A 17866-nucleotide genomic window follows, 5' to 3' on the forward strand; every position below is an offset into this window, starting at 1 on the left:
GGGAACTTTGAGGTCGGCGAGTTTGATCTTGGATAGAGGGGCACAGATAAACGAATAGTGTAGGTTCTATCACTTCAGAATGTCGAGGTAATAGAACCTAGGGGACAGTTGTGGGGATATATTTTCTGAGTACCAACATGTGGGAAGGTGATACCGACGTGTCAGCCGAGGTGCCACGTGTCCTGGTCGTGACGCCGAGGTGATCTCGGCAAGGCTAAGGTTATCTCCGAAGATATCAGAATCCGAGATAAGTGGATAAGGGACAAGAGTCCTAGAATGAAAAGGGAACTCAACCTAGATGAGGGACAAGAGTCCTAGAATGAGAGAAGACTTCGGTTTGTATTAAGATAAGACTCTTAGAGAGTTTATCCTAATCTTATTGGGAGGCCAAGATTAGCAGTAATCCTAAGTCCATAGAAGTTAGGCTTCTATTGGGACTAGGTTTATGTTGGCTATAAAAGAGAGGCACCCTCATGGGTCTAAGGTATGCTTTTTAGGCTCAAGCTTGTGAGTTGAATAATTGATTATCTTTGAGAGATATACTGACTTGATCGTTGAAGTGCCCCCGGGTGGACGAACCACTACAGGATTCTTATATTTCTGTTGTAGGTCAGTCAAGTGCCATCTATTCTGCCAGTGCTCTCCAGCTGAATACTGAGTTGGGCAGTGTGATCAGAAAATCACTCACACAGTAAATATGATTAAAACTCTGAAATCCCAACCCAAAGAGTACCATTAATTAAAACCAAATTCACATGCCAAAAATATATATATATTAAACAGAGTTCAAACATTCAGATACTTGTAAACATCAACAAATAGAAATTATGTACAGATTTGCATATGTTAACGAACCTGGATCGCCAATTCTCGGGTAGGGCAGATACAGAGCGCCTGAGGAGCAGTGAGTTTGGGATCAACACGGCTCAACATGCCAAGCACGAAACAAGTAGTCTTGCCAGAACCATTGTGTGCCTGAGCGATCAAGTGCTTGTAAGGAGGGGTCAGAATCATAGGCAAACTGATCGTCTGGATCTTACTCGGCCTCTCAAACTTCATCTCCACATATAAACCCTTCAACAAATCAGCAGACAGATTTAATTCTTCGAACAAGTCTGCTTGGCCTCCGAACAGGTCTGCTTGCATACAGGACAATTTCTCTTCTTCCCATTTGAATAGTACTCGAACCATTGTTGAATGCTAGGGTTTTTACAAAGGTAAATAACAGAATTTTCAATCGATTAATGTGAATAAGTGTGTGTATATATTTATATATGAAATATGAATGAGTGATGATTGACCAGAGCTCGTGAAAGACGTAACCGCAAATGGAGATGGATTGAAGGTCTTTGACGATGGGTTTGAGATCTTCGTAGCAGATTGAGTATATGGTCTTCGCAAATGTGTTGCCTCATACCATCTCTCCGCCTCTCTCTCTCTCTCCACTCTCCGTCGTCTGCCGCCGCTCGATCAATCGATAGAGAGAGAGGGGTAAGAAGAGATTAGGGTTTTTTGGTTTTGGGCGGGCGGTGGGGAACTGAGCGGGAATGCGAAAAAAGGGGGGGAATGGAAAAAAGGGGAGGGGGGAAGAAAAAAAAAATCAATTTTTTTTTTTTTTTTTTGAAAATTTAAACAATAAAACAACGCTGTTTAATTATTTTTTTTTGCAACAGGGGTTGTCGTTGTCAAAAAACTTTATTTTTTGTTAAAATAATTTTTTTTAAAATTTATTTTATTTTAGTTACTAAGCTTGAAAATTTATTTGTTTCATTTTTATTTTAATGAAAAAAATTTATTATTATTTTTTTATTTAGTAGAAGTATGGGTAATATTTTAATGAGAAATATTGTAATGGTAGTCGTAGAGGTGAAATGGCGATCGTGGTAGTAGTGGTGGTAGTGAAATGGCGTTTGCAGTAATAGTAAAGGTGGTAGAGGAGATGGGTGGTGAGAGAGAGAGATAAGTGAGAGACAGATAGAGGAGAGAGAGAAAGAGAGAGAGAGACAGAGTGGTGAGCGAAAGAGAGACAAAGTGGTTGCTAAAAGTGTATTTTCTTGTAGTGGATCAATAAATCGAGAGGGAGCTCAGTAAATAGAGAAGATAGAAGGGAAATAGTGAGCAAAGCGAACACAATGAGGAAGAGAGAGAAAAAGACAAATAGACAGACAGGGAGAGAAGAGTGGTGAGTGAGAGAGAGAAATATAAGAAAGAGAGGAAGATGAAAAATAGGTGAAAAGATATATAGAAAGAGAAAGAGCAAAAAGTGATAAACGAGAGAGAAACAGAAAAAGATGAGCGAGAGAGAAAAAAGAAGAGAGAGAACAGAGACAGAGAGAGAAGATAGATGAAAGAGATAGAGAGAAGAGAGATGGATGAGAGACACAGAGAAAAATAGAGAGACAGACAGGCAGAGAAAAGTGATGAGTAAGAGAGATAAAGAGAAGAGAGACAGAGACACAGAGAGAAGGAGAGAGACGGACAGACAAAGAAGAGTGATGAGTGAGAGAGAGAGAGAGAGAAGAGAGACAGAGACACATAGAGAAAGGGAGAGACAGACAGAGAAGATGGAGTGGTAGTGGTGGAGGAAAGGTAATGGTAGTAGTAGTGGTAGTGGAGTGGTGGCGATGATGATAGTAAAAGTGCATTTTCTTGTAGTGGATCGATAAGGAAAATGCCCTAGACCCCCAATGGGAGTGACCCCCACCACCCTCACTATTTTCTGGGGGTGCTGGGGGTCACCTCCTACTAGGGGTCCCCAGCATGGTTGGATCGATAAATCGAGAGGGAGCTCAATAAATAGAGAAGAGATGAGGGAGAGAGTGAGCAAGACGAACACAGTGAAGGAGAGAGAGACAGACAGACAGACAGACAGACAAACAAACAGACAGGTAGACAGAGAAAGAGAAGAGTGAGAAGAAGATGAAAAAATAGGTGAAAAGATATAGACAAAGAGAGAGAGATAGAGAGATAGAGATAGAGAGAGAGAGAGAAAAAAAAAGAACGAAAAGAGATAAACGAGAGAGAGATAGAAAGAGATGAGCGAGAGAGTGAGAGAGAAAAAAAGAAGAGAAAGAGAAGACAGACAGAGAGAAAAGATAGATGAAAGAGATAGAGAGACAGAGAAGAGATGAGCGAGAGAGATGTGAGAGAGATAAAGAAATAGGTGAGAGAGATAAAAAGAAGAAAGATGAGCGAAAGAGACAAAGAGAGAAAAGAGATAAGAGAATAGATAGATAAATGAGAAACACAAAGAGAGAGAGAGAGAGAGAGACAAATAGACAGACAGAGAGAGAAGAGTAATGAATGAGAGAGAGAAAGAAAAGAGAGAGAAGAAGATGAAAAATGGGTGAAAAGATATAGACAAAGAGAGAGTGATAGAGAGAGAGAGAGAGAAGAAAAAAAGAGCGAAAAGAGATAAAAGAGAGAGAGACAGAAAGAGATGAGCGAGAGAACGAGAGAGAAAAAAAAAAGAGAGAGAGAAGACAGACAGAAGGAGAAGATAGATAAAAGAGATAGAGAGAAGAGAGATGGACGAGAGACACAGAGAAAAAGAAAGAGACAGACAGACAGACAGACAGACAGACAGAGAAGAGTGATGAGTGAGAGAGAGAAAGAGAAGAGAGACAGAGACACAGAGAGAAAGAGAGAGGCGGACAGACAGAGAAGAGTAATGAGTGAGAGAGAGTGAGAGAGAAGAGAGACAGAGACATATAGAGAAAGGGAGAGACAGACAGACAGAGAAGAGTGATGAGTAAGAGAGAAAGAGAAGAGAGACAGAGAGATATGAAGATGAAAAAATGGGTGAAAAGAGAAATGTTCAAAAGAGTAAGACAACGTCGTTTATAATGGATCGATAAATCGAGAAGGAGCTCGATAAATAGAGAAGATGGGAGTAAGAGAGTGAGCAAGGCGAACATAGTGAGGGAGAAATAGACAAATAGACAAGTAGACAGAGAGAGAGAGAGAGAGACAGAGAGAGAAGAGTAAGGAGTGAGAGAGAGACAGGGAAAGAGAGATAGACAGAAAAAGAGATAGAGAGAGAAAGAGATAGCGGAAGAGATAGAAAAAGAGAGAGAAACAAGAGATGAACGAGAGATAGACAAAAAGATAGAGAAATAGAGCGAAAAGAGATGAGCGAGAGAGACACACAAAAAAAAAAAAAAGAGACAGAGAGAGAAGAGAAATGAGCGAGAGAGGTAGAGAGAGATAGAAAGATAAGAGAGAGAGAGAGAGAAAAGAAATGAAAGAGATAGAGAGATGAGCGAGAGAGACAGAGAGAGAAAACAAATGAGAGAGATAGAGAGAAGAGAGATAGGCGAGAGACACAGAGAGAAAATGAAAAAGAGAAACAAACAGACAGAGAAAGAAGAGTAATGAGTGAAAAAGATAAAGAGAAGAGAGAGATAGAGACAGAGAGACAAAAAGATGAAAAAATGAATGAAAAGAGAAATGTTATATCAAAAGAGTAAGACGACATTGTTTTTTTTTAATTTTTTTTGCGACAGAAAGATACCGTTGAATTTATTCAAACCATTTTGTGACTGTATATATATAAAGCTGTCTCAAAATCACAATCACTATGCTAGGTTAGAGTTTTCCAAAAACTCTTTTGAGAAAATTATATTTTCCTATTTTCTGTGTTATATTGTTTTTACTGAATTTTTTTAATATTTTAAGTATTTTTTTTAATTTTTAGACACACCTAACATAAATACACCTAAAAATTAAAAAAATTGTAAAAATTTTTTTTAAAAATTCACTAAATACCAAAAATACAATAATTCAATTTTTTTTTTTGTATTTTTATGTATTTATTAATTTTTAAAAATATTTTTTCATATTTTTTTTTAGATACATCTAATCTAAAAAAAATATTTAAAATTTTAAAAATATTCACCAAAAAAAAAAAAAACACGAAAGTCACTTTTTGCGACGGCAGAAAATGTCATCTCAAAAAAGCAGAATATTTGCGACGGCACCATTTGCCGTCTCAAAAAAGCAGAACATTTGCGACGGCACAATTTTCCGTCTCAAAAAATGAGAGTATTTGCTTTTTTGAGACGGCATTTTCTGCCGTCGCAAAAAGTGACTTTTTGAGACGGCAAGTGTGCCGTCGCAAATAGTTCCGTCTCATAAACCCACTTTTCTTGTAGTGCCTGTTTGATTCATTAATTTTAACAAGTTAGAATTAAATAATAGGATAGGAATTAGAGTCTAATTCATACTAATATAATTAAATTTAGTATATTTGAGATTTTATTATGATGAGGATTAATTTAATTTGCGTAGCTTTGATTTTTATTTAACTTAATTAGAATGATTTAATAGTTTAAAGTTAAATTAATTAATGATAATAATAATTTAGAATACTACTCAATTTTGAATCAACAAACACAGTAAGAGAGAGAGTACTGGGTTGCTTATATTGAGTCTTTCATCTAACACACCAAACAAGAACCACGAAGAGAGAGAGTGTGTGAGGAAAGAAATAGTCATCTTGAGAGTTTGAACTCAAAGAAGAATTGAAGGAAGAAGAAAGAAGAGGCTTGATTCATATTGCATTAAATCATCAAACTAAGGTAATTTCTACCTCATAATTCATGAAATTGAAATGATACACTGTTAATTCATAGAATCTAAGCTCAAAAAGGAAGAACATAAGATTACTTGGGTTGAATTTATAATTAATTAGAAGATTTGCTCATGAAATTAAGAGCTTAGGACATGCATGTTAGAAAATGGTAAAATTGTTCAAATTAACTCCTAATCTTTACATGCATGGTATATTTTCAAGAAAACTTTGATTCTATACTTGTTCTCCTACATGATTCATAGAGATTGAGGAGAGATCATACATTAAATTAGGATTATGTTTATGAAAATGGAGGTTTAATGTAATTGTGTTCCAAAATCGAAGAATTAGTTAAATCAACTTTCAAAATCACCATGCATGATATACATTCTTGGGTTATATGACCATATTCTTATTTCCTTGCATGAGTTTTTATGATTTTGAGGAGGTACCATAGCAATTGAGAAATTGAAGCTTAACTTCCAAGTTTTTTTTTATTATCAAAATTCAATTCAATTTAAGACTTTGAGTTTTGCATGAAAAAATTGGTTCTTAATTTGAAGATATGTTTTTGTTCAAAGTCATGTCTATAAAGATTAATGTTTTCTTGAAAGGAGTTTTGGGTCTTTATTATATGAAATTGAGGATTTTGGGATTTGCAGATTTTAAATCCAACCTTGTATGTGTATGTGCATATATTTCATTTTAAAGGGTTGCTTTGTTTTACATGGAAACCTTGAGTTGATTTAAAGCTATGAATTGTGGTTGATGTTTAAGACCCAAGTTCTTGCATGGTTTTAAAGTGTTTTCATGTGCAATTGAATTCATGTTCATATCATAAGCACGAAAGAAACTAAAGCACAAACGTTATAACCAAACGGTTAAGTAATAAATAGAAACCGAGTAAGAAGCAAATGCATTGAATAGATATAGGTACCAAACTGAATAGAGATCGAACAGTCGAATTGAGTAGAATTGTATGGGTGTAATTGTAATCGTGTTGTGCTTGATTTTATTTGTTTAGGTTGGACGCCGAACCATTAGTACATGTACAGAGGAGCCCACTGTAAGTAACACTGTTGTAAAGATATGTTCAAATTGTATTTATTTTCTGAATGATAAATTATATTGTTTTCTGAACTGTTACTTTTTATCGATTGAATGATGATTCTCTTTTTGAACTGTACTCATGATATCCATAGCATATTGCTATTGTTATTGTTATTGATATCGCTATTGTTACAGAGATCTCTGTTAGTTCTAGTTTTTGGAACTATTGTCTAATGTTTGATGGCCATTAATTGATTGTTTGGTCTTTAGGACCTATTGTATTGTTGCTATTAGATGTTCCACGTATGACCTCTACGAATATGATTGATTGAAAAAAAGATATTGATTGAAAATATTCTATTGATAATCGACTGTTTCAAATATTGTAAGGACATCATTCTTGATCTCTTTACACAACTGTTATTCACTGGGTTCTACCTCACTGTTTACTATATATATGTAGGTGATCGAGTATCGAATCAAAGCTAGTGGCATCAACCCGAACCCTTGTTTTGTCAAGCCAGCTATTGAGCCTTATCACGAGGTTCCGAACCAACATGTGTCAAGGCTGTTTGGGTGGTTCAAATTCACCCATTTGATATTGCTCAAGTGAAAAGAATGTTTTATGACTTTTGTTAATACTGTTTTGGATAATGGGATTTAATTCCCTAACTTTTGTTTTGTCTTATATATATGTGTTTTATGGACATAAGTTTTGTGTATATAACTATGTAAATGAAAGTTTATTTCCATTCAAGTGCTCACAGCTCATTGGACGATGTATGTTATTACTAATTGGCTTCTGCCAGCCCCTTTACATTATATTATTGTCATTATTGTTAAACAAGCCTTCGGTAATCACGGATTATTGGCTTGTTACGATGCTAAACCTATAGAGGTGGGTTTTGGTCGTGACACTAATCCACTTCCCGAACGAAGGTTTAATTTTCGGCTACACTTAATTTTAGGGAGCCAGTGTCACTGTTGTGCGTGAAACATAGCAGTGACTGTTGTACGGCCCGCGTAACTCATTTCTGGTCCTATTTTGATGATTCGAACTGTTGAAAATTTAAAAAATATCAAAAACAATATACCTGTAAAAAATCAAGTTAATCAGATATCAGTAACTTGTTCATCAAATAACATCTTTTTATAAAAAAATGAATATGTATGTATCAAACTAAATACAAATGTTATTTGACAAACAGGTTATTTATATCCGATCAACTTGATTTTTTGCAGGTATATTGTCCTCTACTATTTCGTAAATTTTCAACAGTCGGATCATCAAAATAGGACCCGAAATGAGTTTCACGAGCCACACAACAGTCATTGATGTGCTTTACGCACGACAGTGACACTGAATCCTAATTTTAGGAGTGGCCATAGGTTTAATGATCTATTCAACTTAATTTTTAATTTGTAAGAATTGAGACAAATATTTGAGCCAAGTTAAAGTCAGATTTTAAGCTCATTTAACCTTCAGACTGATCATGGAATAATGAATTTTAGCCTAATCTGACCTGACTCCCCTATTTGTAAAATATTTATTTTAATTTTAGATTATTTAGTGACAAAATAAACTAGAAAAAAAAATTGTAAATTAAACTTACCTTCCTTGAGATTTAGAAAAAATATAATTAGTTTTACACTTTTGACATAATTACATTAACCTCACTTTTAGTATGACTAAAGCAATTGAGTGCAAATAATATTATTTTCTTTATTTATATGACTAACGAATTACTGATAAAAGAAAATTCTAACTATTATGTGAATTTAAAACTCAAGAAAAAATAATACAATTATGTCAAAAGTACGAAATTAATATTTTCTTCAAACTTTAAAGGAGATAAGTGAAATTTACTCCCAAAAAATAATAATAAGAAAAGTATATATACTTCTTTCTAGGACTTAAATTAAAATAATTGTTAAAAGTTCATATTTATTTAATAATTGAATTTTATTAATGTTCAAATTCAAATAATTTGTAAAAAGGTCTGAATAATTTAATAATCTTTTAGGACAAAAAAAATAAAATCATATCTATTGGATTAAGCCAGTGGGCTTGGGATTTATAAGTTCTTTTAGAATTAGGCTTGAAATGGCTAGATTGAGCTCAATGTTGAGTCAAGCCGAGTTCGAAATGACATATAGGCTCTTACTATATAGTGCAAGCCCAACGTAAATATGGTTCAACCCAATGTTTATCTAGCTCTAATTTGATTCCTTTATTTCTTTCTCATTTTCCACTTATCATGTACCTAGGAGTGTAAAAATGGCCCGCGGCCCGTGGGCGGCCTAGGGTGGACCCATCCCGATAAGGCTTAGTTAAGCTTGGGCTCGAACCTAGCCCAGGACCCTAGGCCTGGGCCATCATTTTGAAACCCTGTCAGGCCTGTGGACCTGGCCCATCAACCCATCTCAAGTGTCACGACCCGAACCCACCCCTATAGGTTTAGCATCTTAACCGGTCAGTAATCCTGAGATTACCGAAGGCCTCTAAGACAAATTAACATAATGTTAGGGGCTAGCGGAAGTTAATAACAAATATACAACATCCATTGAACTGTGTAGACTTATATGAGACAAGAAAAATTTAAAACTTTTTATATACATAAATACACATCATCCCTACGTCATAATTAGGGGTGTGCTTAATATCACTGAAACCGCCGAAACCGCACCGAACCGCACCGCCAAGGCAAATTCGTTATTATTTGCCAATCGAACCATCGGTTTTTGGTAAGAAAAATGGCAAATTCTAGTGACACTTTTATCAATCCGCCGGTTTCTATTTTTCTTCCAAACCGCACCGACCCGCACCGCTATTAAATCATGTTTTATAAGATTCTAAAAATTATTTTTTACTTAAGTTTGCTTGTTGTTCTATACCTTAGAATATAGTATTACATTACTGCTCGAGAGGAATTCAAGATGTCAGTAATCAAAAATAAAGTTGGATTCCAATTCACTTTTCAATCTTTTTTTTTTCTGGCCATGTTGCAAACTTGCATCAGCTCACTTTTCAATCTAAATACTTTTCAACAGTAAACATTTTCAATATATTGTAAACCCTGAATGATATTAATTTTATGTATTGTATTTGATCATTGTAGCTTTCACAGATACTTGTAATGAACTGATGGCATAGTCGTTGATATTATCATGTCGTTGCTACACTTGCTGCATCAGAAGAAAGCTTCGAAAGATGCTTAACATCACAGTATCTCTCGTCTTTTTTTTTTACTCTTTGATTTAAGTTTTGTAATTTGAATTATATTTATTATAAACCGCCAATCCGCCCGAACCGCCAAGGCAAATCTGCCTGTAGACGTCCCCGAACGTCCCGGGAGGGAATCTCCCCCTGTTTTGTTCATTGGGCTCACTACAGTTCAGGACTCAATGTCACGGTCCTGTATCTAATCTCGCAGAGTGCAATGCAAGACCGATGAAATCATCAAAGAGTCCAAATCCGACAAATCATTTTTGAAAACAGATTTTTTTGAAAGAAGTGTCAAACATGGACTGCTTTGCCAGATACAGAGTCGCCACCTAAATATTTATTTTGGGGAAATTTAGGAAACCCTGACTCGTTGCCTAAGGCCACGTGTCCGCCATCACCAAAGTTGCCTCGGCTCGGGAACTTGGGTACGATTGGGGAAGGTCATTTTGTGAGCACCCCCGCTTGTCCGATCAAAGATCGGCCTCTACTAACCATGATATCTAGTTTTGAAAACATTATGCATTCTTATTCCGGTTATTAGCCTAGATTTACTATGTGATGCGCACAGCATACAAATATAGATCGGATCACTTGAATTAGAACAACACATCTCATGTTTGTTTTGAAAATGGTTTGCTACTCGCAAGTAGGCTTAAAATGCAGATTTTGCCACCCTTAGGTGGACTTAGAAAACGTGGTCTTGCCACTCTCAAGTGGGCTAAAAACTCGCATTTAATGAATTGTCCCAATCCAAATAACCCAACCTTCACCCACAGGCGTTCAAGCAGGTATATCACATAAGCAAATAGCCTCATGGTAAGCATGCTATCATGACAGTCACTCACACGCATGCAAGGATGCTAAAGCATAAACACTTACCGAGTACTCCAAGCCAAAACATAAGCTATGTTAGAAATCCATGCATGATCCTAACTATACAGAAATGCCTAATGCAACACATGCAAAAATGCAACTAAGATAGGCTCGGCTATTCTAAGATGGCATATGAAATGGTACAGCTAACAAGTATTCAACTCGGAATTGAGATACAAATGCAGTTAGTATGGTGTGCCGAGCCCGGTGCATGCAAAACAGAAGAATGAATGCAAACATGCTATCATACTGTATGCTACTTGAAACATGCCCTAATCTAACCATCATAAGTTGGTAAATAAAAGGGAGAAAGACATGGGGTTGGAAGACATACATCACACGCACGCAAACTTATTACAATTGTGCCCTCGCTCGGAGGGTCCGAATAAATAATATACAGTCCGAATAAATAGTTACAGTCCGAATAAATACAAAATCCTAATTAATTAACAAATTAATCTAGGAAAGCAGGTAAATTGGCACGCAAATCTATGGACCACCTCAGCTCTGTTCCAAATGATGAATGATGCATGCTCGAGTTGCCTTGCGTAGAAATTCATTACGATGCCCCGGTTTGCCTCTGTTTGCAATTGTTTTTGAAATATTGTGCAACGCTCCAGAAGGCTGTTGATTTCTGATTTACTTCAACAGAGAGCAACAAAGGGGCATGGCAAAGTATTTCACATATGTATGCATGACTACTCTTCAGGGAGTGTGGTCCTCGATCCTCGTGCCACCAATCACGCATATCGATGCATGATGGCCGATGAGCCGAATTGCACGACTCAATATGAGATGAGTGCACATGAAAACACAACAAGACCTAAACTCCATCATGGGTAATCCAGAGTGTCGGCGACAGGGAGTTGAGACACGTTCCGTCACTCGAAGTACGAAACGTCCCTCGTTTCCCGTGCTCGGGCTAACTCCTATCCCAAACACAATGCAAATGAGATGGAATACACAATGCGACTAACATACAACCTAGCATACACAATGCTATGAAATGGCATACACAATGCTCGATGTAACATGGCATACACAATGCACTAACACGCAACCTAGCATACGCAATGCTATGAATTGAAAAAGCATACACAATGCACAATGGGCTTACACCAACACGAGTGGACCTCAGCCACACTCACATCAGTAGCCGTAAGATGAAAATGAGATGACCGAAATGCGTGCACACATGCACGCAAACCGAGGACCGAACCTAAGGCATTAAATGCCACTCTACCAAAACATGACAAGGATGAAGCATGGCATTCAAACGTGTAAATTTCAGCACTGAAACATAATGCTAAATGGTCCCGAAACATGGAAATATGGCACCCGATGCATGGAATAAGCCCCGAAACTCAAAACTAGTCCAATGCATTGAACCATAAGTATACAAAGAAAGCATTATTTGATCATGAAGTCTAAAGACAGAGCCAAGGCAGTCCCAAAACATGCACATTTCTAGTTTAGAGCATGGCCAAAAGATGCTAACATGATGGACTAAAATAGTATGCAACATTGGCTAGCCAGCATGGTTTACATGGCATGTATATGAAGCAAATGAGAACTCATCAAACCAGCCAAAAACAGTGAATAAAACATGTCAAAATATGCCTAAATAATCACTAAAATGTAGCCAATGCATGCAAAAATAAGGGGCTTCTTTGGAAGGCCATTCAAGGGGTTGTTAAGCACATATAAGATAGACACTTAGCATAACCAAACCAACTTTGGAAATGAGTTATGACAGCCCTAAAACTCACAAAATTGGCCCTGAAATCAGTCAAGGAAGCATACAATGAAAAGCCCCCTCAAAAGGCCTTGAATGAAATTGTTCTACACATGCACTATAGACATAAAATATGATCAAAAGGGCCCCGGACAGACCTAAGGAAGACCTTAAAACCCACAAAATTGGACCCAAAAAGTGACTTCAATGCATGCAAAATAGAGTCCCTTTGGAAAGCCAATGATGCTAGTAAAGAAAATGAGGGGTGAGAGGGTCACCCCTCTATGATTTCAAAGCTCAAAACCCCATTAATGCCACTGAAAATCCCCTGGATTTCAGTGGCAAAGAGGCCAAAACAAGTCCAATGCAAATGCTCTAATGCATAGCCCTAAATATGAAGGAATGAAGCATGCAAGGAAGGAGATGACTCCAAACAGAAAAGTGACCTCAAGAAAACTTAAAGAGGAGATCAAAACAAGGCTTTTTCCAGTTTATAAAAAATCTCTAAAATGTCCACAAGTAAGGCTAAAGTATGATGCAAAAATAGCCCTAAAAGAGAGATAGCGGGTAAGGGGAAGTAGACGACCTCAAACAACAAAGTGCCCTTAAACAAAGTTGAAGAGGAGCTCAAAATATGACACTTTCTAGTTTATGACAAAGCCCAGAAATACTTGCAAGTGAAGCTAAGTAATGAAGCAAAAAAATGCAAGTTTAAGGGAAATAGACACTTACCCTTGAAGAGCCGACCTCCAGCAGCTTTTGGACCAAGTTGGTGAGCTTTCAACCTCTGGAAATAACTTCCAAGGTGCTGGAATGGATGATGGAGGTGTGGTGCTAAGGGTTGTAGTGCAAATGGACCAAGAAAATTAAGGTTTTGAAGCTTGGAATAGTGACAATGGAGGAGGGAGGTTATATGCCTTAAGAAATTTTGTCCAACCCTTAGATATGAAGAGGAGGGCCTCTCTTATAGAGAAGAGCAGCCAATGCTTCTCTTGGAAGCTTCAAAGATCCTCCATATACGTGTATGGAGGATGCACCAAATGCCCCCTGTTGGCACAGCTGTAAAGCTTTCAGAGAGGGCAAAAAGCAAGAAGCAGGCCGGCCAGTTCAAGTGGCCGGCCGTCCACTCCCCCTGGTCGGCTGACCAGGGGTCAAAAGGTTCAAGCAAAATTGTTGGTCGGCCTACCCAGAAAGGTGGCCTCCCAGATGAGTAGAACACAACCCTGTGGTGAAAAACCAGAAAATGTGACCCAAGAGAGAGAAAAGCCAGCTTTTAAGCAAGGTTTAAAAGGGTCAAGAAGAGAAAACTGGTCGGCCTACCATATTGGTGGCCTCCCAGATGAGTAGATCACAATGGTGGTATGAAAAGCCAAAAAATGTGGCTTAAAAGTGAGAAAAACCAACTTTTGGAGAGAAAAATCGGCTTTTGGAGAGAGAAAATGAGAAAACTATTTTTTTCGGGGAAGAGGTGGTCGGCCACCATTCTACCACCTCCCTAACAATGAAAAAAAGGGTCTCTACCAAAAATGGACCAAAACGGATGCAAAACGTGCGGTTCGGGGGCCAAAACGTGCGGTTCGGGGCCCCGAAAACAGGCTGTTAGGCACCAGAAGTGGCGTACGACCACGAAGGTGGTCTCCCGGGCCACAGTGTCCCTCTAAAGGGAGGAAATAAGGTGTGTGCCAAAAACCGGAGCAAACGGAGGTAGTTAAGCGGTCCCGAACCGAGGCACACGGCCGACGGCTCCAAAAACCGAAAACCGGGCTCCAAACAGGAAAAATGGCCTACGACCACGAAACGTATCCTACGGCCACTGAGAGATGATCTACGAGACCTCTCCCTCCCTTCGAAAAGAGAAAACAGAGAAAACAGGACCTGGTTCGTAAACCGAGGCAAAGCACAAAAGAGCCTCGAAGTCCGGAGGCAAGGCTCTCAGCCGAGACTCTGAAACCTCAGATTGAGCACAAAATGCAACATAACCGAGCGCTCAACTGGTGACGTCTAAGTCTTAAGGTCGGTCAAAAATGGGGTGTCTACAGTTGCCCCTCTTTGACAGAACTCGGAAGTCATACATGACGGGAGTGAATGTCAAAGCCTAGAGACGACCCATTTTTGACGAGGCCAAAGACTTTGACAAACAGGCAAGATAACAAAGATGTGCCCGCAGGCATGCTCGCAGGCAGGGGCAAAATGCAAAATGGTATGCACAAAGCCTGACGTAACTCATGACCATGCAAAGTAGCAAGTTGTAATGAAGCGCACACGCAACAGTTTTAAGCAAGAATGCAAAGCAACAACTACATTTCATGCAGTTTAAGAATGCGGAGAATTATTCAATTCCTGCCACGTCTCACACGGAGAAGATACAATACCTGCGCGATTCGTCTGGTCATACTAGCTTCAAATGAACCATACATATAATATCGTGCCTGAAAGAGGAAGAAACTCAACAGGTACAATATTATTAAAAACAATGCGTAGCAATGCAAGCGAAAAGTGCGCAACAACGCAAGTCGAGGGATGCGTGACAATGCCACCTAAGTGTGACGCATAACAATGCGAAATACAATGCAAATGCACTAACAAGTGCTGATAAGATGCGCAAGATAACGCAATGTAATGCACTAACAAGTGAAGGTAAGGGTGCGCAAAATAGCGTGAGCAATGCAAAATGATGTGCAATATTATGAAAACAATGCAAATGATATGCAATGCATTTGAGATGATCAAACCACAAGCGGTATAAAACCACACAAATATCATAAAGATGATGGAGATGCAAAATCCGTCTACCATAGAAAAGGTGTCGACACCCTCAAACCACAATCCCATCAGTGGAATAAGCTCGTCCATATGCAGAACTATGTGTGTGTAGATGGAACACAAGATACAAGTAATTGGGTGGCATGATATAAGTGAGGAATGATCTGCTGAGGAAAGATCATGATCCTAAATGCTGGATACAACACACTACACTTCAATGCAATGAACGCAATAGATAAGGCGCGCGGCCAAACCGTATCTTGCCTAGGAAAAGCATGGACACAAACAAACCACATCTAACACGGAAATGGTGCCGTCACCCTCAAACCATAATCCCATTAGTGGAATAGGTACGTACACAAAATCTCATAACCATGCTTCGACGTGAAAAGTATGGGCACATACCAGACCAAGCTCAACATGGAAAGGTGCAAGCCATAGATGGATAATGCAGTAAATGCATGCAAACTATAATGCAATGTATTCTATATACAATACGATAGACATACTAGATGACGTAGTAGTTAGGAAGTGAAGATACCTTACAGGGGCAATTGGCAATGACCTACCTCAGCAATGTCTTACCTCATGCTGATGTGGGAATCTTCCCCTTCTTCTTGGTTGAACCACAGGTACTACTTTTCTCCCTGACTATGGTTGCAGCTTTCCCTATTCTCCAACAGGGTGACAGAATATGTTGGTTCAGTATCCAGAATTGAGGTGCATACACATGCTATCTCAATCTATGGGGCTGCTATACAGATTTCAAGCCGAGGATATACCTCTGGGTATTTAAACCTGACTTTAGTCTTGGAAATCCCGAACCTTTGCGTTCTAGGCAAGAGCCATTCGAACTCTAGTTTCCACCGTCTCAGTTGGTCTCCTAAGAACTCACCGCAAACACAGGCAGGTGGCTATACCAGACCACCGGAAGTCGTTTGGGCACGACAAACACCAAAGGATTTGCACCTTTAGAGGATTTAAGGTCTCCTAGACCAAAGGGTGCACAAGACAGTGTGAATGATGCAAAAAAACAATGTGCACAAGACAGTGTGATGCAGAGTGAATGCACAAAACAGTGCTAAGAAGATGCACAAAATAGTGCGATGCTAAAGGTGTACAAAACAGTACGAGCATGGTGAATGCACAAAACAGTGCGATACAGATAAGGTGCGCAAGATAGCGCGATGCAATGCACTAACAAGCGCAGGTAAGGTACGCAAGATAGCGCGATGCAATGCACTAACAAGTGCAGGTAAGGTGCGCAAGATAGCGCGATGCGATATGCAAAGCATAAGACAGTGCGATTGAGGTGCGTAAAATAGCGCGAATGTAAACTACACAAAACAGTGCGATGCGCAAAATAGCATAAAATAGCGCGAATGTAAACTGCACAAAACAGTGCGATACGTTAAACAGCGCGATTGATTTGAAATGCACAAAACAATGCGATACGCTAAACAGCGCAAGTGATTTGAAATGCACAAAATAGTGCGATTGAGGTGCGCAAAATAGCGCGAATGTAAACTGCACAAAACAGGGCGATACGCTAAACAGCGCGATTGATTTTGAAATGCACAAGAAAGTGCGATACGCTAAACAACGCGAGTGATTTGAAATGCATAAAACAGTGCGATTGAGGTGCGCAAAATAGCGCGAATGTAAACTGCACAAAATAGTGCGATACGCTAAACAGCGCGATTGATTTTGAAATGCACAAGAAAGTGCGATACGCTAAATAGCGCGAGTGATTTGAAATGCACAAGACAGTGCGATACGCTAAACAGCGCGATTGATTTTGAAATGCACAAGACAGTGCGATACGCTAAACAGCGCGAGTGATTTGAAATGCACAAGACAGTGCGATACGCTAAACAGCGCGATTGATTTTGAAATGCACAAGACAGTGCGATACGCTAAACAGCGCGATTGATTTTGAAATGCACAAGACAGTGCGATACGCTAAATAGCGCGATTGATTTGAAATGTACAAGAAAGTGCGATACGCTAAACAGCGCGATTGATTTTGAAATGCACAAAATAGTGCGAGTGAGATACAACCACAAGATGCACAAGACAGTGCTAGTAAGATACAAAGTGTAAGTGCACAAGACAGTGCGAGTGAATGCATGTTCTATGCAAATGAGGTGCATTTTCTATGCAAGTATGGAAGAGTGCATTTTTTATGCAAAAGATACGAGCATTTTCTATGCAAGTATGGGGACACTTTCTGTGCATGAAGCAGGCATACTCTATGCAACTTTTGAAAGCACGTCCCATGCAATATTGAAAGCATATTCTATGCATGAGACAAACAAAGCATATTCTATACAAAAATTGAAAACAAGCATATTCTATGCATGAATCATAACGATGTGCGGCACGCATGTAACAGAAGTGTATATGAAAGTGCACATTCTATGCAATAGAGGGACATAAAACATGTACTTTGGTGCCTCTGATTTATCTCTCGGAGGGTTTCGCAACACACTCAGCTCAAAAAGGGCACACCCTGTTTATATTGGCGAGAGATAACATCTGCATGTAAAACCCTCAAGTGCTGCTTGGACTGCCATTCTGACTTGAAGCAGGTTTACGCTTAGGGTCGAGATACACTCATACTCCAGAGAAATGGCGAGGCCTGAGA

The sequence above is a fragment of the Camellia sinensis genome, chromosome 1 (genome assembly GCF_055761805.1).
Source record: "Camellia sinensis isolate YWXY chromosome 1, ASM5576180v1, whole genome shotgun sequence".
Taxonomy (NCBI): Eukaryota; Viridiplantae; Streptophyta; class Magnoliopsida; order Ericales; family Theaceae; genus Camellia; species Camellia sinensis.